We start from the raw sequence: 22,996 nt of genomic DNA on the forward strand, positions 1-22,996 counted from the left end.
TTCTGATACAATACCCTTGTATCCTGAGCACTCAGAAAAGACTATGGCACACTGTCAGCGTCCACGAAAAAGTCCCTGAATGGTGCTCTATCTGGGCAACACAGCAGGGTCAGGCCAGAGGTGAGGGAGCGCCGGCTGCTGCCCTGGCCCAGTATAACCAGCAAATCCCCAACTCTTAGAACACTTCCAAGGCAGGCAGGTGGGAGAAGGCCAAGGGTGGGAGACAGGAGGCTGGGAGGCTCTGAGCTCTCCACCCACAGCTACAGGCCTGGCGGTCCAGCTGAAGACCCTGGGACGGCATTACACTGAGGCGCTGCCCCCAACCCCCCCCCCCCGGGCCCCACACATATCCCCACCTCCCAGCTCCCATTTCCTCCCCACACTTTGCAGCATACACAGCTTTGTGGTGTGTACCGCAGCACCTGCGCCTGCCCTGCAGCCTTCTCCTCGCCTGATCCACAGCGGCTGCCGGGAAGGCTCTGCCGTCACTGAGATGCTGAGGCTATGTGCCTGGGGAGCTGAGCCCGGAGCCCGGGGCCGCCCCAGGGAGCATGCGGCCTGCAGGCTAAAGTGGGGTGGGTTCTGGGCCGCTCCCTGTCACAGACTCTCTCGGCCGGGTGACTGTCCCGGCCTGGGCCCCAGGTCTCCTTGCTGCTACCGGGTCTCTGAGAGCCTGCCCTCCGGCCCTCAGAGACGGCCCCTCAGCCACACACCCTGGCCTCCTTCCAAACATTGTTCACTGATGGGCCAGATGGGCAGCGAAGGAGAGCAGGGGTGGGGTGGGGGTGGGAGTGGGTGGGGGGTGGGGGGGTCAGTGGGGAGCGATCCTGAGTTCTGAAGTAGCCAAACTTAAATATCAGCTCTAATCCAACTTGAGCTTCTCTACAACATAAACCTGAGTTGTAGGAAACAGCGCCCCCTCATCACCGTGAAATCCTTAGACTCGCTTCTAGGGGAAGAAAAAACCAACCCACATCTCCGTCTGTCAACCACGGATTAGCCCGTGTTCTCCCTCCTTGCTACACCCTACAGTCCTGCCATCTCTACCCAATCCGCTCCTTCCTGGGCCTTCTGCGGACCCCGTCCTGGCCTCACCCACCCCCGCCCAGGGCCCCTGTCCATGCAGAGCACACCCTTGCCCCCCTTGCTGTTCCTCCCCCAGGACGTGGCAACTCCCCTGGGAATGCTTCTCGAATGGCTCAGGCAGACGGAGGTAACTTTTTGTCACCACACTCAGCATCTCCTTTTGTAGCCTTTGTCCTTTGGCGGGGAGGACGGCTGAAGTGACTTCCGAAAACCGAAGAAAAGACACAAGCCCCTGAGACTTGTGACCCCTTGGGAAAGTCCTGCCTCAGGACTTCAGGGCAGGCAGACCTGTCTCAAAGGGACACATCTGGCCAAGACTCAACCCAAATCACAAGGGCTGGAGAGGAAAGGCTCTCTGCAGAGATGGGCTCCCGCACTTGCCCCCAGCCACACTGGCTCTTTGTTCCGGGAGGTTCTCACCCCCATCTCCTGCCTGTGACAGACCCTCTGCCCAGGCGCACTGAGGGATCCTGACCACACAGGCCGCCCTGACACTTGGGTCCTTGTCCTATGTCCAGCATGAACAGGACAGCAGGAAAATCCCAGAATTGGAATTGGGAGTTCCTCCCCAGCAGAGGAATGGGACAGAGCATTCTAAACCCGGGGAGTGGTGCCACACAGAAAACTCCCGTCTCACAGGGAAGGCAGGAGGGCAGGGAGCTGTCTCCACAGAGCTCTACCATGGTGCCCACGCTCTGATGTGCAGCCTTCTGGCACGCCTGCCTCCCCGCAAGACTGTGGGCTCCTGGGGACAGGGACCATGTCTTATTCACCTTTGTTTCCCTGCGCCCAGCATGTGCAGGTGTTCAATGAATAAAAGCAAGGAGCGGCCCTGGGAGAGAGGTCCACTCAGGAGCCAGTGAGGGCGGGACCTAGGGAGGACGGACTTCTCTAATCAAATCTCCACCATCAACTGGGATTGAGTTGGAGCTCCCCATTTAAGATGCAATGGGGATTTGGGGGGTGCGGCCACACAACCGGGTCCGCCCAGCCCATCATGAAGACAGGCTACCTCGGACACTGAGGAGAGGGAACTCAGCTTCTGATAGTCACCGGGACCAGACTCTCACTTCCTGTACTCTTGCCTGAGCCCTTCCCACAGACCAAGGCCTGTTTCAGCACACTTCTGCTGGGAAGCCTACCTGAGCTCCCCTGCACCACTAGTCTCTGATGGCCTATATCTGGCCTCCTGGAGCCTGGGGCCCAGATGGCCCACTCAGGGGTGGGGACAGGACAAATGTCAGGAAACAAACCAATCAAAATCAGCAAGTTAAGTCACCAAGGAATTGGGGCACATGTCTGCTTGTTGCCTTTTGCATGCACTCTTCCTGGAAATGTAACCAGTTCTTCTGGTGCCATAGATGTGTCCGGGAAGGGAACGGAGAGTGGGCTGGGTGCTAAGTGTAAGCAAGGGAAGCTTATCTTAACTGGATATCCTTCATAACATTTGGGTTTTTACCATATGCATGCAATGCTTTTTTTTTTTTTTTTTTTCAAAGTCAAAACTATAGTATCAAACCACAGAGAAAATCACAAATTCCAAAATGCAGACGTCCTCGGGGGCCATAGTCACAGACCGGGTCCAGGTTAGAAACAACTGAGGTTCCAACAAGATCAAAACAAAGCGGATGACAATGATTACTGAACGGAAGACTGTAAATCTCTCCTCCAACAAGAAATGAAATGGAGAATACCGTGAGTGCAACTATTCTGAAAGTAAAAATACTATCAATTTACATGAGATGAAAGCAGGATTTTTCAGAGGTTTTTTTTAATGCTTACATATCAGGAACTATTAAGAAAAAGATAAAGGAAGAAAATAGGCCAGAATGAGAACCGCTGGGAAACCAGAGGGGAGGAGATTGTCAGCCACCCGGGATCCACAAGAAATTTCATTTCTAGACAAGTTCAGACCTGAGGTGTCACCATTAGGAACACTCAATTCATCCATGCCTTACCAGTAGCTTCTTAACTGGCTCCTTCCTCTGAACCAGTGTCCCTTGCCTCCAATCCATTGGGAATTAATCTTCCCCCCAAAATCTGATTCTGCCTTATTCATTTTAAGGCCATAATAGTTTCCCAAATGATCTCCCGTGGCACATTCCAAATCTTATCCTGTGTCTAGCTTCATCCTCGGCCCCTCTCTCCTGTGCCCTTGGTCCCAGCTCTGTGGGCCCGACTATAAAACACACCCCATTCCTCCATACTTCTAGATCTGTCAACCAGCGGCTCGGTAGGCCCAGACCTACTTCCCTACATGGCCAAATCTGACTCTTCAAGTTTTAGCTCAAATGTCACTTCTTCTGTGAAGCTTTGCCAGGCTTTCCCTGGAAGTTTCATTTCCACAGGGCTTTGTTCATGCCTCTAGTGTAGTGATTTCTACGTGTGTTGTCATGTCTGCCTCACCCAAGGGGTTAGGGCAGAGACTATGCCTTGTTCATCTTTGTATTCCTACCTCCTCCCACCCCAGCATAGAGCCTGCTGCCTAGACTCCCCTCAGATGAAAGTCGAGTGCCTCAAGTTTTTGTAAGAAGCAAAAAAAACGCTAGAAGACCTCCCAGCCCTCAAACACCCCATATATCCATCCTAAAGTCTCCTGCCCTCTATGGATCTCAGTCTACCAGATGGTGCTGTTCATGATGGTACTCAGACAACCCTTTTGCTTGGCTGAAGCTTATTTTGCTCATTCTTTAGAATCTAGGTGCCCTGCTGGGGATATCTGGACTCTGTTCACAAAAAAAACAAACCCCTTCTCCTTATGATTCTCCTTCTCTTCTATAGGTCTTGCTCAAATGGGTTCCCAGGTCTTTTACACAAATGTCAGCGACTCCATATCCTGCTCCAGGACCTGGGTCTTGGCTGAAGCCATACTTAGCTTCTTTCTGATGCAGTGTCTCAGACCTAAAGGAGAAAAGCAGATGCATTCAGTTTTGCATCTGGTTGTTTTTCTACATTGCTCCTGATTGGATAGCAAACTGAAGTCTTACGTTTGGATGCTCTTTCACAACCTAACGAGAAAAACACTGTTGGAGCTGCTAAGCGCCCACCACAATTCTGTGTGTGAAGGTGATGGGCCCTCCCCGCATCACCAGCACCAGATAGCTGTCAGGATCTTCAGGGCAGCCCCCTGGCATTCTGGGCACTCAGAAAAGAACTTGGCACAACGTCAGCTCTCCATCAAAAAGTCAATTGGATGATGCGCTATCTAGGCCACGCAGCAGGGTCAGCCCAGAGGTAATGAGTGACACCCACTCCCCTGGCCCAGTACAACCTGCAAATCCTAGCTCGGCAAACCCACGTTCCAGGCAGGCAGGTGGGAGGAGAACAGTCGGGACCTGAGATGCGGAGGCTCTGAACACTCCACCCACGGCTACCAGCACATGCTCTATCTTTCCGGAGCCTAAGTCCAAAACTAGCTTTCTGGTACACATTGGAATTTGAAGAAAATTAAACATTCTTCCATCTTCAAAAGAGTTTGTTTTAGAGCACGAGCTTCTAGAAAGCAGATTTTCCTTTCTGCATAACAGCAAGCATAGCACTTTTATTCATAAATATTATTTGATAAGGATGATACTTTACAAAATGAACAAATACTTCCTGTTTTAGGAAGTAACCCTTAGAACGAGAACTCTGGGTGTCAGAGGATTCTTTATTACCTCAGTAGAGGGTGGTTAATGTGCTTCCAGTGCATAATCCTGAAAGAAGAACCCTTTTTCATAATGGTAAAATCAGTATCCTCTCAAGACTATATACAGTATTTTAATTTTAGATCTAAGTTTGTTTGCTTGGGGAAGCTCAAAGAAACTTAATCATTTCCCTATTTTTCCCATTCAGTGTTTGAAATCCCATCTAAATCTGTAGAAGGTTTATAAAAAGCTTATTAGGACCTCTCAAAAAATCTTACCCCATTTTCAAACATTTCTATTAGAAAACATTTCCTTGAAGCCAATCCAGTTCTTTGTCTTTCGAATACTGTTTGCTACCCAAAACTCCCCAAGACTCAGTACCAGATGCTAGCATCTAAACTCTCCTTCTGCTTTGTGCCCTACACAAGGGCCATGTTCCAAACCCTACAGATGATCTCTGCTGACGTCATTGGCACATTTTTGAGTGAGGAATCTGACCTCCGCCTTCTGTAAAGAATGTCTGTTGGGGTTAAGCATGGGCCCTGGGGCTCTTAGCCTCTTGCATTCTGAATTTAAATGGAAGATGTTGTATTAAAAATATTTTAAAATGTGAGTCATGAAAAAAAAAATGTGATTCATGTTACATATGGCTGACTATATTTTGGTCAAAACTTACCCAATTTATAAGAAATCCCTTTAGCTCACCAAGCAATCCACCGGGTCCCCCATCCCCGACTGCCACAGCACCCACCACAGGTGGGGCTGGCGAGGAAAGGCTCTCTGCAGAGATGGGCTCCCACACTTGCCCCCAGCCACACTGGCTCTTTGTTCCGGGAGGTTCTCACCCCCATCTCCTGCCTGTGACAGACCCTCTGCCCAGGCACACTGAGGGATCCTGACCACACAGGCCGCTCTGACACTTGGGTCCTTGTCCTATGTCCAGCATGAACAGGACAGCAGGAAAATCCCAGAATTGGAATTGGGAGTTCCTCCCCAGCAGAGGAATGGGACAGAGCATTCTAAACCCGGGGAGTGGCGCCACACAGAAAACTCCCGTCTCACAGGGAAGGCAGGAGGGCAGGGAGCTGTCTCCACAGAGCTCTACCATGGTGCCCACGCTCTGACGCGCAGCCTTCTGGCACGCCTGCCTCCCCGCAAGACTGTGGGCTCCTGGGGACAGGGACCATGTCTTATTCACCTTTGTTTCCCTGCGCCCAGCACGTGCAGGTGTTCAATGAATAAAAGCAAGGAGCGGCCCTGGGAGAGAGGTCCACTCAGGAGCCAGTGAGGGTGGGACCTAGGGAGGACGGACTTCTCTAATCAAATCTCCACCATCAACTGGGATTGAGTTGGAGCTCCCCATTTAAGATGCAATGGGGATTTGCCCATCATGAAGACAGGCTACCTCGGACACTGAGGAGAGGGAACTCAGCTTCTGATAGTCACCGGGACCAGACTCTCACTTCCTGTACTCTTGCCTGAGCCCTTCCCACAGACCAAGGCCTGTTTCAGCACACTTCTGCTGGGAAGCCTACCTGAGCTCCCCTGCACCACTAGTCTCTGGTGGCCTATGTCTGGCCTCCTGGAGCCTGGGGCCCAGATGGCCCACTCAGGGGTGGGGACAGGACAAATGTCAGGAAACAAACCAAACAAAATAATATCAAATAAATAACCAAGGATCCAGTGCCTCCTTGTTATTTTGTTTGAGTATCTTGTTTCCACAGCTGAACTAAAAGCTCCTGAGATTAAGACCACGTTCTTCTCCCCCCTTGCCTTCCCCACAGCTGCCAGCCCTGGCCCGGGCTATGTGGTCTGCAAAAGTCACTGTATCTCTTGAGCAAAAGGCCCCACAGGCCTCTGTCCCCGTGCAAGGTCCTGAATGGGAGCCTACCATATGCAAGTGGCCCTACCACATACCCCCACTCCTTATTTGAGGAAGAAGCATCTTTCAGGTTTCTTCTTTTTGCAAACAACAGAGCTGGTCTGTCTGTAAAGAGGGTGACCCCCATAACTTCAAATCCCAGCTTTAGCACTTTCCAGTTATGAGATCTAGGGCCAAATCATTTCTGTTTCCATTCTAGGCTTCCTTATTTGTTAAATGACAGTAAGAAGCAGTTACTTTTCTAGGTCCTTGTGAGAATACAAAAAATATATGTAAAGTACCTGGCACATATAGTAGACCCTGAACAGATCAAATACGCTTGTCATTAATTCACCATTAGACCAAACAGCATCAGCTAAGCATGCTCACTGATCAATAAAGCTCCAGAATGCTGCTTCCCCATCCTGATTTCCCCACCAGCACATCCCCACACTATAGGTTAGTAAGGCGGCCTTGCTTTACTAACCTCAAGAAGTGGCAGGAGCCCTCATTGGTTATGCTAGGTCAGGTAACCTGGACCACTCTTTCTTCTTTAGCGATTTTTCTATCTAATGCCTTCATATTGGGCTTAGTATATCTGCCCCAAACAATCCTCTCCAAACCAGAGTCCAATTTCCTGGCAACTGAAAAACACCAATAATAAAATGTATCTATGCTAAGAACCAAAATATGTCCCAAGTGTCTGGAAGGGTTTGGTTTTTTTCATGCAGTGTCTTTAACATTAGTGCATGGGTTCTGGAGCACCTACTTTGATTGTTGCCATATATTCCCCCTGACTTTTTTTAAAGAAAAATAATTTTTGGATAACTGAGGTTGCTAGGTAAAAGAATCTCTATACAAATGAGGTATTGCTGCTAAATATTTTCATCTATGATAAAGATACCCTGACCATAAAAAAAAAAAAAAAAAAAAAGGCCATAATAACAGGTCTGATCCTATCACAGAGATAAAAGGTGAGGTGTTCTCAGAATAGCACAAATGGGAAGGTGCTCCAAGCAGAGAGAGCATACTTCCAGCTCCAGGCCACCAGAGCTGTGACGAGAAGGCTCTGCACTGGACTGGCAACATTTATTATAAAGGAGATATCATAGAGGGCAGTTCAAAAGGTATGGTGAGAATACTATACAGTGGTTTAGGACATAGAATGGAAATGTCACCAAAAAAAAAAAAAATCGATTAAGTAACAATTTCTTAATTTTTCCATACCAGAGGTATACATCATTTTTAAAAAATATTTTTCAAATTTTATTTATTCATGAGAGACAGACAGAGAGAGAGAGAGAGGCAGAGACATAGGCAGAGGGAGAAGCAGGCTCTATGCAGTGAGCCCGAGGTGGGACTTGATCCCAGGTCTCCAGGATCAGGCCCTGGGCTGAAGGCAGGTGCTAAACTGCTGAACCACCCAGGCTACCCCATACATCATTTTTTATCAGAGGTCTTTTTACTGTTTGAACCCCTCATAACAACAAAAGGGTTTTCTTGTTGTTGCTGGTTTTTGTTTTTGTTTTTGTTTTTGTTTTTTTACTAATCTGAAAGGTCAATATAGTAAGTGAAAAAAAAATCAAGGAAGTCAGTTTTTATCACAACTTTAAACCGTGCTTCATTCAGGCACCCCTGGGTGGCTCAGTTGGTTAAGCACTCAACTCAATTTCAGCTCAGGTCATGATCTCAGGCTCGTGAGACTGAGCCCCGAGTCCGGCTCTGTGCCCAGCAGAGATTTTCTCTCCCCCTCTCCATCTGCCCCTTCCCCGACCCCCAACTCGCGCTTTATCTCTCTCTCTCTCTAAAAAACAAAACAAAACAAAAAAAATAAACCATTCATTGCCCCATTCATCCCAGAAATTTCATTCTGAGCATCCATTCTAGGAAAGCATTCACACATAGACAAAGTAACTTGCACCATTTTTATGATGTTTTATGGCACAAATGTCCATCAGTGGGGAAATAATGAGATTAGGTCACATCTAAACTAATGGAATTCAGAAAAAGCAAAATCTCTTAAACTCCAGACCCTGTATCTATATGAAGCATAGGTCTCTTACCACTGGAAAGAACAGCAGGAAACTTTCCCATCCAGGTCCAACTGCAGATACACGGCAGAGTTTCGTTGCCATGAGGGGGAGAAGAGATGCTGAAAAAAGTTCAGCCCCAAGACCCACACATGTAAAGCTTGCCTAAGTTCAAGGATGGTCAGGACAACAAAAAACCCCTCCCACTTCCAGCATGAGCATGTTAGCAAGTAGGCCACCAGAGTCTAGTGCAAAGAGGCAAGAGCATAGGGAGACCCCCTCTCTGTGTATGGGTATGGACTTCTAAAAGCTGGTGGTGCAGCTGGAACATAAGAAAAACCCTCTGACATCCCCAGGCCCACTTACATCCCAGACCCTACTTTTAGCACCCCACTTCTAAAGGAATTTGAAGTCTGTGGATACACTGGGATAAAGGACATCACCAAAGAAATAGAAAACTACCCATCTCATGACTAGACTGATTCCACTCTCCATACCAACAACCTGACAGAGGAGGCATGTCCATTTCTGGGCATAAATAGTGATTATCTTAGTCTCCTCTAGTCTTTCAAAATGATGTCCTGCATTAAATTAAAAATGTCCCGACAAATTTAAAAAGCAAGATAAAACAACCTATTGTCAAAAAATATATATAAAGCAATAAATACAACTGTATTCAGAGATGATCCAGATCTTGGATTACTACAGAGTTTAAACATTAAGTGATCCAATGGAAAAGGTAGACAATCTGCATGAACAGATGGGAAATTTCGGCAGAGATAGGGAAACTATAAAATAGGGTCAGACGGAAATGCTGGATATAACATGTCAGAAATGAAGAATTACTCTGACAGGCAGGTCAACACACTACACACAGCTGAGGAAAGAATCACTGAGCTTCAAAGAACAGATCGATAGAAATTATCTAAATTGAAACATAAAGAGAAATGAGTGGAAGCAAAAACAATATCCAGAAAAGAACATTCAAAATTTGTAGGATAATACCAGTCTAGAGTCAATGAAGATGCAAAAGAGAAAACAGAATAAATACTTGAACCTAATGGTCAAGAAGTTTCTAAAATTAAAGGAAACTAATAATATACCTAAAAAACCCATGAACCTCAGAAGGTAATGGATTGACATCTTTGAAATACTAAAAAGAAAAAAAGACCAAAACTGCCAACCCCAAATTTTATAACAATGAAAATATCTTTCAAAAATGAAGGTGAGGGGGGATGCCTGGGTGGCTCAGTGGTTGAGCGTCTGCCTTTGGTCCAGGGCGTGATCCTGGAGTCCTGGAATCGAGCCCCACATTGGGCTCCCCACAGGGAGCCTGCTTCTCTCTCTGCTTATGTTTCTGCCTTTCACTCTGTGTCTCTCATGAATAAATATTTTGAAAAAAAAATCAAGGTGGGTTCATCAAAAAGTTAAGTAGAGGGGCTCCTGGGTGGCTCAGTAGTTAGGCATCCAACTCTTGGTTTCAGCTCAGGTCATGATCTCAGGGTTGTGAGATCAAGCTCTGCATCGGGCTCCACGCTCAGTGTGGAGTCCGCTTGGGATTCTTTCTCTCCCTCTGTCCCTCCTGCTCCTGTGTGCCACATGTGTGCTCTCTCTCTCAAATAAATAAATCTAAAAAAAAAAAAGTTAAACAGAATTACCATATGACCAGCAATTCCATCCTCTTAGATATCTACTCCAAATTCTAAAACCAGGTATTCAAACAAATACCTTAAAAGAATGTTCATAGGAGCAAAATTGGCAATAGCCAAAAGGGAGAAACAACCAAATTTCCTTCCATCAATGAATAAATGGATAAGTAAAACATGGCATAACCATACAAGGGAATATTATTCAGCCCTAAAAGGAATGTAGTATAGGGACTCCTGGGTGGCTCAGTCTGCTAAGTGTTAGACTCTTGATTTTGGCTCAGGTCATGATCTCAGAGCGGTGAGATCAAGCCCCGCTTGGGGCTCCGTGATCAGCACAAAGTTTGTTGGAGATTCTCTCTCTCTCTCTCTTTCTCTCCCTCCCTCTCCCTCTAAATAAATAATTTTTTAAGAAAAAAAGGAATGCAGTACAATAGATACAATACAGATAAATCTTGAAAACATTATGCTAAGTGCTACGTTATAAAACTCCACTTAGGGATCCCTGGGTGGCGCAGCGGTTTGGCACCTGCCTTTGGCCCAGGGCGCGATCCTGGGGACCCGGCATCGAATCCCACATCGGGCTCCCGGTGCATGGAGCCTGCTTCTCCCTCTGCCTGTATCTCTGCCTCTCTCTCTCTCTCTTTCTCTCTCTCTGTGACTATCATAAATAAATAAAAATTAAAAAAAAATTCCAAAAAAAAAAAAAAAAGACTCCACTTATATGACCTACCCAAAGTAGGTAAATGCATAGAGAGATAGAAAGCAGATTAGTAGTTTCCAGGAGCTGGGGATGAGTGGGGGGTGGGAACTGACCACTTGGGGGTAATGAAAATATTTTAGAACTAGACAAGTGGTGATGGCTATACACATTGTGAATATCCTAAATAACACTAAATTTAAATTCTAAATGGTTAGTTTTATGTTGTGTGAATTTCACCTCAATTTAAGAAAAATACACTAGTGGGATGCCTGGGTGGCTCAGCGGTTAAGCGTCTGCCTTCTTCGGTTCAGGGGTGTGATCCTGGAGGCCAGGGATCGAGTCTCACATCAGCCTCTGTGCATAGAGCCTGCTTCTCCCTCTGCCTGTGTCTCTGCCTCTCTGTCTCTGTCTCTCTCTCTCTCTGTGTGTCTCTCATGAATAAGTAAATAAAAGATTTTTAAAAAATACACAAAAAATCACAGACAAAAAATAGTAATCATCTGCTTTAAATTAACTATGGCAAGGCACTTACATTGTATGGTATGGCCCACTATAAACAGATATAGCTATGTCATTAATAGGTAAGTCATTCTCAGAGATAGCTTAATAAACAGCGACTGGCTTTAAAATCACTACAAAGAAAACATGACAATAAGATACACTTAAATTTTTTTAAAGAAGAGGAAAGACTTTTTCATGCTACACAAAGCTGAAAAAAAAGTCACTGTCATCAGACCTATACTACAACAAATACTAAAGAAAATTCTTCAGGCAGAAGGAGTATGATACAAGATGGAAATGTGGATGGAAAAAGTGTTAGAAATGGTGAAAATAAAGGAATTCCCACAAGTCAACTTATTCAAGTCAGCTGTAAATTATTTATAATTTACTTATCAAGAAACACTTGAAGACTCTCTCCTCGCTGGTACCAATCCTAAATTACAGTATCATAAAATTTTGCCAATCTCAATCAGTTTCCTGTCTGCCTTAAACCACTTGAGCCCAGACCCAAAGGTTCACAATAATCCAACTTCCTACTTTCCCTTTCTGGGACCCTGCTAAGATCTTCAGGTGTTCTCTCTTATTACAGTGAGTTTGGATAAACTTATTTGTTGGGTTTTTTTTTTTTTTTTAAGAGCAAATAACACAATATATATAGTATGACCCCATGTATGCATAAGAAGACTAGAGGTCTATAAATGCATTAAGACCAGGCAGGTGCCACTAAACCCTTACACAACCACAGGGGGAAAGGAATGTGCTAAAAGTTTCTGGAAACAAAGGGGGACCTTCCTTCTTCACACTATATTCTTCTGTGTTATCAGAATGCCCACAATAAGCAAATACTATCTCTGTGATTTCAAACTCCAGTGTTGAAAAGAATTAAAAATTGAAGCTATGAGTTCAAAGGAATATGTCTGACTCCAAATGTATCATGGGTTCAGAACTAATTTTTTGCTGGTCAGTATAACCTAGGCAGGGAAGTGTTTTAGTTTTATAAAATGTTGTCTAAGTCGGAAAGTATAGGAGTCATAATCAGATCTGTTCAGCCCACCCTTAGGAGAAAATTAGCCAGTAGGGCGGAAAGGCTTGGCTCTACTGCAGAAAGGCATTGGAAGCAAGGCAGTGGAGTGCCGGCCCTGCCCTAATGCTTGGGAGCCAAGGACAGGGGACACCGAAGGAAGGCCCAGCCCTAGTCAGCAATCCCAGTCAGGCCCTCTTCTGCTTGGTTAAATCACACTTTGAGACCCAGACAAACTCTGACCAACTTTCCTTATGGCCCCGGCTCAACCCATCCTAGTCCAGGCCAAGAGGCATCGCTTCCAACGCATCAAGTGCCAGCTTCCCTATCCAAAGAGTGGACAACCTGCATTAGCTAGGCCATGGTCTCCTCCCCAGACTCCACATGGTCAAGAGGCTGACTGCTCTCCTAGGGGGATCTTCCATGATCCTTTGCCCCACACCCTATCTTTCCAGATGGGAAAACTGAAACTCAAAGAACTTGGGTGACTCTGACAAGGTCACAGTGATTTAGAGGTGGTAACCTTTTAATGCTGACTCTCTTGGCTTGAGAAAAAGAAAACACTCTGGCACTTTGGAGAGATTTCTATACTCAGAGACTACCTTAACGCTATATACAAGAAGAAAATTCCAATGGCTTACTCAAGACACCTGCCCTAAGTGAGTTAGCATTCCCATGAGCTACAAACAAGTAGCATAGTCAGGCTTTCTAAGGAAGCCAGGAAAGCAGCTGTCACTCTGAGTCTCTCGGGAAGGCAGCCTTGGGTGGGATGGCACCGACAGCCTCTCGTGCTGCTGCTCCTCGTTCCAAGGAGTGTCACAGAGACTTAAGAAGTCGTTTCATTAAGAAGTGTTTTAGTTGTCGTTTTGAACAAGTAGGCATTAATCGGCCATCCTAGGCCTGGCATCTCAGGGACTCATCACACCCTGAAACAGGTGCAGTGGCCAGAAAGCTCTTCCCCGGACTGAGCCACAACTGCCCTCTGGGAAGTTCTGTCCACAGGCCCGGTTCTGATAGTCCTTCAGATATTGGAAGCGAGGCATCACGTGCCTCTTAAAGGTCTTTGGATTCATCCTCAGGGTCTGCCATGTGGCTGAAGTGTGCAATGCTCAGGGATCTGGCCGCCTGTCTCTTCCCTCTGTGTGAGCACTTGGCCTACTCCAGGGGTCAAGGTGACAGCACGTAGTGTGGTATTTTCATGTAGACCTACTCCTGATTTTCTGCCTTCTAGATTAATAGGCCAGCCCAGGATCTGTCCTGGGGACTCCTTAGGCTGCCCCAGACTCCCTGGAGGTTGCCCAGCCTGTTGCTCTGGCCTCCTGGGGCAAGCAGCAACGGGAACCAGCCGTAGCATTTTGCTGCCATTGCTTCTACTGCTTCTATACAGTGTTGCTGTTGGCCTCTGACCCTGAACGGTGAGACACGCTCTTGCCCACAAATAGGATGGTGTTCTTGATGGTTCAGATCCCCACTAGTGTCGCAAGCTGGTGCTGTGATTCCGCAGATGCTCAACCACTTTGTCCCTCAGGATTCTCTCAGAGGCCAACCAGATTCCTCGCCATGACAACGCCTCCCTGGATGCCGTTTCTATGCGGTGGCCCTCAGCTGCCGGGGCTAAGGCTAAGCACTATTCCAAGGGAAACCGCCTCCCCAGAGGAATGCACACTGAACTACCCCTCCCCGGGAGCTGGGAGTTGTGTTCGAGAACGTTTACCCCCATGAGGCAAGGTTGCCCATTCAGCTCACGTGGACGCAGCTTAAGGGGGGCTTCTCAGGAGATCCTTCCGCAAGCGAAGAGCCTGGCTCCCGCCTACCCACAGAGGTAGCAGGATCCTTGAAAACTGCAGCTTGGCTGGGAACACATTTGAAAACTACATCTAGTCCCCCAGGCAACACCTACAGGTCTTTATTTCTAGCAGGTCCCTTCTAGGTGAAGTCTAAAAACATTTTCTTGAAAGTGATTCCTTAAAGGGAATCTCTTACAGTCAACAGTGTCCACTGTGGAAACAGACGGCCCCCCAATCCTGCCTGTAGGGTATGGGGAGCCGAGGGGGCGGGAGGAAGAAGGCACCACGTTTGGCAAGTTCCCAAAACTGAGGAACCTCCTGTGAGATGACATCTTAAGTACTGGTGTCCTTGTCCTAACTGAACAGATGCCTCCCTGTATCTGCAGATTGGGCCACAAGTAGGAGTCAGTAGGGTCATGGTATAGTAAGGGGTCCCACACCCCTGACTGGTCCTGCCCCCGTGGCTGATACCAGCCTCGCCGCTACGTTGAAGTGGACAATGGCAAGGCTGGCTGCCTCAAGCCTCCAGCTGGGGCATAAACGAGTCAGCACAGAGACTGTCCCCAGGGCTCATATGCCCTCTTGGGAGGGTATAGGAGGCTAGAAAGGCAGGTGCTCCTGCCCTAAGGACATCCTCCAGCTAAGCATGACCTCAGTGACCATGGTGGCCACCAGGCCCGGCTGAGTTTGAGGATGGGCTCCACATCTTGTGTGGGTCACCCTTTCCTCTGGCTCCCATTCCCCTCAGCAAAGCTACGTGCCTGGTTGGATCCGCGCACCCACCATCTTCTGTGGCTACTGGTCCTCCTCCCAGGCCTGGCCCCGTCACCCAAGTCTGGGATGGGGATGGACTCCTTGGTTGCCTGGCAGGCATTCTCAGAAAGGAGTTGAGAGCACAGACCCTGGTTAGCTGTGTGGCCTTAGGCCAAGTTTCTCAACTCCTGGTGTCTCAGTTTCCCCATCTGTAAATGGGGACACTAGTACCTACCAAATAGTGTTGCAAGTTTTAATACACACGAAGCACTTAGGGAAGGCTGGCACATAGTGAGGGCCATGACGCTGTTACCACTACTGTTGCTATTCCTGCTTCCTCAGGACACCACAGCTCCTCACCACCTCAGCTGTCCACGGTTGAGCTGTACAACTAGCTGAGCATCTCTCATTGGACGCCTAGAGACCAGAGACGCGCCCACTTTTACCACCTCTCTCACACTTCTTCCTGTCTTGGGATAGAAGTGTTGACAAGGGATGGGAGGCTATACCTGGCCTCCGAAGGCCCACAGGCTGACCCAGCTAACCCTGCAGTCACAGTAATGTCAAGGAGGCAGGGAGACCATGCGTCTGGGGCAGCAGAAGCCCCTAAAGGTGTCTGAGGGCTTGGGCAAGTCTCAGTGTCCTGATTTCATAACTGATAAGCTGGGACCAGGTAATCTCCGATTTTCTCAAAGTACAGACATTTTGGGATCTGGCTTATTCTAAAGGGTCCCTGAGTTACTTACGGACCTTTATAATCCACAGAACCTAAATTTAGGGACGGCAGAAAATGCTCAATAGAAGAAGAAACCCTTGGCAGGTATGAGGGTTTAAAGTCTGAGTTAATTAAAATCAGAATCCTAAAAATGAAGTCCTCCACATAAATGGGCTGGCTTTCGGGATGACTGACCCTTATTTTTCTAAAGCACCCAAACTTAGAACTCAAAACTGTAGAACGGCAGGAAAAAAAACCAGCCCTAGTGTTTTTGGCCTCCTTCTCCTCCTCTTTTAAGGCAAAATTTCAGGGAAACCATGTTACAGACCAAATTTTAAAAAGTTGGCAAGTGGAGGAAAAGAGCAGCACAGTTGGGTGACAAAGTTATGATGGGAAGCACCGAAGCAGCTGCTTTAAAGGGGGATATAGGTTCCCTCTTCGGGGGCTCCCACGTGCCCATGCAAGGGGGACTGCACAGGGCTGTGGCCCCAGAGCCACTTGAACCTTGCTTACACTGTCACGCATGGCCCATATATTTGCACTTTACATGCACTGTGTAACTGCGCGGCGCTTCCCAGCAAGAAGGGATTCCACAGGGCAGCAAACAAGTTACTTGGGCAGTTTTAATAACCACTGTTTGCCAATACCTCTTGTGTGCAGAGCACCCAGCTCGAAAGCGACCCCTCATTTCATTAACGAGGATGCGCCACCCAATCCTCAGGAGAACCCTCTGGGGGCACAGCTCCCCCAGAAGGACTGCTTTCGGCTACTGTCCCTGCAAGCCCCAGCCCCGAGGCTACACCCTGGCAGTGACGAGCACAACAGAGGTAGTCGTGCCGAACGCAAGGCTCTTCTAGCACCTTCCAAATGCAGCTTCTCCTCAGGAAGAGTCGAGATTTGGCCCAGGCAAGATTTTCTCAGAATTGCACTGCAGTTTGAGGCTCTTCCTCTCTGCCCTCCCTTCCCTCTCTCCTCCACAGGAGTCAGCCCTACCTGCCCCCAGCTGGGCTTCTCTGGACGCCCAGCTCCCCCCGCATTTATCCTTCACAGGCGTTTTCCCCAATAAACCTCTTGTATGTCTAATCCCATGTTGGCACCTGCTTCTCAGAGGATCCCCAACGGGCACCTGTATTGAAAAGCTTTTGCCCCTTCCTTTTAAAAATAATGAGACCGTCCTCGATGTATGGTTTTGTGTATCTTTTCATAGACCTTATTTTGAGCATTTCCCCATGCCATTAAATGTTCTTCAAAAATAGGCTTATGAAATGGCTGTACCACGTCTATCATAAGATACTTAGATTCACGATGTACATTTGTCACTTGAAGCCGCCCAGCACCTTTTGAAGAGCCTCCCTCCATTTGGGAAACCCCTCACGTTAGGAGGTCCTGCCTCCCCAAGCTAAAAACCCACATTTGCTTTCTTGGGCTCCCTTACAGCTAGGGTACGGACAGCTGACTCTACCAGACGTGCTCCCAGGAACTTGGATTAACAGTGCACCGTGTGGGAAATGTTTTCTATTGATGGTAGTGACAGAGATGTGCGGCTTTCCGGGCAGTGGTCCCTGCCTGTTCCTCATCCTTCGAGGACATTATCTTATTAGTTGTGAGGAAGTAGCAGCCCCTTGCCCTTATAAAAAAGGATCCTAAAAATCAGAGACAAGGATTTAAAGTGACTCACCCATTGTTAGATACAAATCAGTTGAGGTATTTTGGCTCTTGATCGAATGCCCCAAGATTATAGACCATGTGACCAGACATCAGTCTCTGAGAGGCCAAAGACAAACCAGTCCCAAAGGAGGATACTGGAAGAAGCACTGGTTTGACGAGCTTGGTGTGCAGGGCTCTAGAAACATGGACGTGGCTTCAAAGCCTGGCCTGCTCTCTCTCTTACTTGGCTATGTGTCTTCGGGTAAGCAACAAACCTGTTTCCTTTCATGCCTCCTGCACTCTTTCTTTGAGAGTAGAATTAGATAATGCTTTTAACAGCAGAAAAATGACTTTTAAAAGGGTATATTTAATAAGTGATGATTCATTCATCCAATAAATATTCTCACTGCAGTCATAAAAAGAATGAGGCAGGTTCACATGTTTTGATATGGAAAGAATCCCCACGGTATTGGTGTATGTGTGTGGGGGGGTGAGGGGGGAATCAAGCAGCTAGGTTATGATTTTATTTTAGGTAAAAACGTTAAGAAAGAATTTACAAGTCTGTTGCTTGCTTGTATAGACACAAACTGTAACAGTGGTTATTTAGAGGAAGCAAGGGGAACCGAGGGTCAATCAAAATACCCTTTTTCTAAGCATTAGTGTTAAGAAGTCCACAGAGAAGTCTGCTTTTCTGTGATGAAAACCCACGGTTCACCACCCAGGTCTAGACCGACAACATTTTGCCCTGCTGCATCACCTTGATCTTGCTAACCCATTTCGAAGGAAATTACACGAGACACTTGTATTCCTGAAGAGTTGAGGTTGGCAATGCCACGACATATTCCCCTTGCACCCTAACATCCAGACCCATTCCCTGGTACAATTTCATTCTGAATCCATATTCAGATCTCTATTGTTCAAGTGTCTCCTACAACTTTTTTCCTTATAGTTGGTTTTATGTCTCTTAAGACATTTTTCTTTTAAAATGGTCCCTTCCATACATCTACTGCCCCCCCCCCCACTTTTGTAGACCTAGCATTGAAGAGACCAGGTGATTATCTTGCAGACTACTCCTCGTAGATTTGCCTGTTTCTTCATTCCCTAAATTTCCTATAAGCCAGTAGCTGAATTTTGTGGCTTGATGAGATCCAGGTGAAACATTTTTGGCGCGAATGCCTCACAGGTGATGCTATGTCCTCACTTCACATTGCATCTCATCGTAATAGCTGGTGATTTCGTTGTGAGATGGAGTATACCAATTGGACAACTGCCAGGCCATTTATAAAAATAGGACTTGGATCCACAGTCTGTCGCCACCAGTCCAGGAAGCCAAACCACCCCCCTAACAGTTGGCCCCAAATAGCCAAGATTTGATCCATCCATACCTGCCAGCTTTCATAATTTTTGCCCCAGCGTCTAGCTTAGTAGAACCAACCACAGAAAGCCAAATACGCACCCCTAACCAATCATGCAGGACGCCCCACTGCTAGTTAGTCTGCCTCTAGCTTCTCGGGCCATCAGACTAATCAGTGCACACCTGAAGCCTTTCTTCTTCCCTACACTGCTTTCCCACGACCCTGCCTGCCTTTGAGTCTCTGCCAAAGGTGGGCCATGGGGCCAACTCCCTTCCTATGGCTAGCTGGGAGTAGCCCTTGCTTCTTGTCATCTGAGTGGCCCTCATTTATTTCCACAGTGGTTACTGATGCTAAGTGTGGTCACAGTTCAGGTGGGAAGAGTTGGACCTCTCACCATGTCAAAGACCATGGAATCTAACATTTCAATTCATGCTCCTGCCATGTATCATTGGCAGTTTCTCGCCGTGCGCCTATGTTAATATTTGGGAGAAAAAGATGCTTTGATTTTTCACCTAGAATGTAATATTCTGAACAACAAAAAGTAAATGCTTCCAAGTATGCAATTTTAAGTTTTGCATATCTGGCTTAGTAAACAAAAACAATGTCCTGTTGTGTTCAAATGACACAACATTTGAAAAAATTGTGTACAGAGTCCAGAGCATATGACAGTCGCCTAGTAAACGATATGGCACAGAGTAGGTGTCCTGCAGTATGAGGGCCCATCCCCATTGTGGCACCCTGGGCACATGACCAGCCCTCTCTTTCAGGTTATGTTAGGCCATGACGGGCACCACATCCTAGAAACAGCACTGTCACCCCCACAGCACAGTGGCATTGAAAGAGGGCCACCAACCTCTGCTGGTGCCCAGCAGAAAGGGTGCCACCGTTTCCCTCCCTGGACAGCGTCCCACGCTCCCTCACCTCCCAGGACCCGAGAATAACACTTGGTGTCCCTTCACGTCTCCAGGTCCTGGCCGACACCTTAGGCTCAGAATATCCTACAAGGATGGCGGAGGTGGGGCAAGGCAGGTGCACTTACCTGTTGAATTCTAGCAGAAAACCTCCCCCCATCACCCCAGGGGACCCAGGGTTCGTACCTGCAGAGAAATTACCTGTATTAAACCCCAAACAGGGGCTGTGCCTTCTCCTGGCACCCAACCCGAAAGTGTGGGAACACGGCGGGACTTCCAGTCTGGCTCGATGTAAAACGTCTCTAAACCTTTCTTCTTCTTGAACCGCATTCCCTGGCCTCAACTGCCTAAGAAAAACAGGGAATGCTGGTAGCCCGCACAGCCTCAGGAACCTTTACACCCCAGCCCCTCTCCCCAAACGTCTATCCCCATCTCTGGCCTTTCCTGAGGGGCCGTGTGGCATCTTAGCAGGCGCCCTGTGTCAGGGAAACAGGCTCCACTTGATGGCACGCGACCCTTGTGCCCCCCTCCCATGGGCTTCTAGTTTCCTGCCTCAAGGCCTGATGGCTCCCTGTTTCTGTCCTAATGGTCACAGCCCGTCTGCTGGTGCAGTAGCGTGTGCAGTATAAGGCCAAGGGCCCCACCAGGACTTTGGGTTACGTGGGAAAAGGCGGAACAGAGTACTCTGTGCTGCTTCTGAGTGAGAAAGAGTCTGGGGGGCAGGGGGTGACTCACATCTGATTTAGCTGGAATCTCTACCAGAATGCCACAGGGACAGACTGATGAAAGTGAGTCCTCTTTCTGGGATGAGGGGTAGAATGAACCTGAGATGAGACCTCTTGTGTATTAAAAGTATACATTTTTATGTCTTTTCTACTTTTGAAGAGGAAAAAAAACCAAACCAAACTCCAGGAAGCTCTGATCACCAAATCCTTCCAGAGAGAGATCTTCTAAGCCGAGGAGGCACTTTCAGCCCCGCCTGCTGAAGTCCTTCATTCGCCCACCCCACCTTGTCACTGATGGGTTGTTTTCTGCCACAGACTTTCACATGTCCCCCTGGTCCTGGGGGGTCATCTGAGGCCTGCAGTGGCGAAACCACAGCAAAGAGTCCGAGCTTTTCCCCCAGGCGGGCCGGCTCACAAGGGAACCAGGACCTGCACCTCCCACACTGGGGGGTCTCTGGTTTTTCATCCCTGCACTCCCCTCCCCCCCCCATCGATGAGATGTCATCTCTGACTATCCCAAGTAGCCTGAGGGCACGGGGTGTACCCTGGAGGACGTCTTCACCGTCACAGCCCACTTGTGTGAACCTGCCAGCTAATGTAGTAACAAGCCTGAGCACTGTGGCTGCAGTTCCTGGTGTCCTTTCTAGGGCTGTGGACCCAGCACATGATGGTGTGTGTGCTTTCTCACCAACTGGCTGCTGTGGGGACATCAGAAAATGTTTCGGTGAGAGTTGAGCCCTGTGGGGTAACTGAGCCAGCCGACTGAGGGGCCTTCTTTACCCCTTGGACCACAGCAGGAATGGCTGAATGTCCACTGCCACTTGGGGGCTATGCTCCCAACGCTGGCCTCGGATCCCCCCGACAGTGCTGGCTGCTGTTTTATGGGCACGTTCAGCCGTGTCTTAACTTCCTCAGCTAGCCCCTACCCTGGGGACGTGAATGACCCCGTCGTGACAGCCAATACAAGGATCCCACCCAGGGCCCCGCAATGACCCAGTAGGTATTTGGAGCAGAGCTGTAAGTGATCAGATCAACGACTCAGTCAGTTCCTGTTTAGGGACAGAAACCTCACAGGCCTTCGACCTCTTAGAACATGATCAGCACCTCTTAGAACAATTATGTCGTCTGTGGATCCAACGATGCCATAGTGTCCCAGGGACAGGCGTGCATATTGACACAACTTTGATCGCAGCAGTCTGTCCTCCCAGGCTCCCTTCTTGTGATTGCTGCACCCACTTTTGTTGGCTGAGTAGCTAGATGGTAAGCAGTAACCCCCGACCTCCTGTGGGTACCACCGTCATCAAGGACATCACAGAATCCATCTACAACACAGCACAGGGAATCCAACCATCCAGCCTGCTGTTACAGGATTGAAGGATGGACTCCAGTCAGGACAAAGCACTGCTTTGGCACGGAGGCCAACATACTGCTGTCCACTGACACCTGGGCCCTCCTCCTTGGACTCTTTGTTGGGCAAACAAGTCAGCAGCCTACAAAAGACCCAGAGAAGTTCTTCTGCTAGGCTTCCCTCCATGTTCTTCTGCATTTGTAGGCATTTTCGATCGGCTCCTTCCCTGCTTTCTTAAGGGTCAATTACCTGGGCTTTGACCTGAAATAAGGAACCTGCTTTCTGATCTTCCACGATATGTACACAGACACACACCTTTCAGATTCAACTCTGAGATTTTTGGTTTTAAATAATTGTTTTCCCCACATATGAAGATGACCTCAAGCTGCAGTCTCCTAGGCAATCACTTGCTTAGTCTGGACCCTGTAACATGTACAAATAGATTATTCAGAATGCCATTAATTAATTTAAAAAAAGACGCTGATGTCTAAGAACAAAGGGAATTATTTAGAGATTATAAAATGTTATCGAAAGTAATATATTTCAAACACGAAAATGTAAAAACAAGTTACTGCACTTCAAGAGAAATGTCAACTTGTCAAATGCCAAAGCATACAATACCTTCAAAGTATTAGCAGATAATCTTAAAAAATAAGCTGTTTGTCAAAAAAGAGACTGTCATTTCCAGCAAAATGCCGTGCAGTTTTAGAGTTATCATTCTTCTTATTTGCACAAAGAACACACACCAGCATGCATTGTTGCTGAACTCAGAGGTCCACCTGGTTCTGTTTTTTATTGTTATGTATTCTTGGATGTGTGCTAGACACCATCCATGTGCCACCATGTGCTGCAGAGCCCTCTTGTCTGCAGGTGGGCCCTGGGGGCCCTACTAGGTCCCCCTTCTCTCTTCACAGTCACTTAGTTCTCAGAATCTCTGTCCATCTGCCATGGACTCAGGCGGGTGTAAAGTAGCTGAGATGGTTAACGTCCCCAGAGCAAGTAGCATCTGTGCGGAGCTAAAGAGAGCAACTCCAAAATAGGAACAAGTCTGCTTTTATCCCAAAGGTAATACGGCATGAGAAAAGGGCTTAGGGAATTTGCTGTAACCCTTAAAGCCTTGGTGTTTTTATCTGTGAAGCACAAACTCCACACAGAAGATAAATAAGTCTATATATATATATATATATTTAAAAAGTCTATAGACAACAACAAACTTAATCCAAATGCCCGTTTGTGGGAAACTGGTTAAGTAAATAATTGGCAAATGCCCCAGTGATGCTT

At 47.7% G+C, this 22,996-nt stretch overlaps 1 long non-coding RNA gene across 1 annotated transcript; it reads left to right on the plus strand.

Moving 5' to 3' along the window:
• The first annotated feature begins 815 nt into the window (after positions 1-815).
• Positions 816-22,900, plus strand: LOC144312418 (uncharacterized). The gene is made up of 2 exons (XR_013377882.1): positions 816-17,638; positions 20,528-22,900. It is a non-coding gene; the product is annotated as an uncharacterized LOC144312418 (long non-coding RNA).
• The last annotated feature ends 96 nt before the right edge of the window (positions 22,901-22,996 follow it).

The sequence above is a fragment of the Canis aureus genome, chromosome 4 (genome assembly GCF_053574225.1).
Source record: "Canis aureus isolate CA01 chromosome 4, VMU_Caureus_v.1.0, whole genome shotgun sequence".
Lineage (NCBI taxonomy): Eukaryota > Metazoa > Chordata > Mammalia > Carnivora > Canidae > Canis > Canis aureus.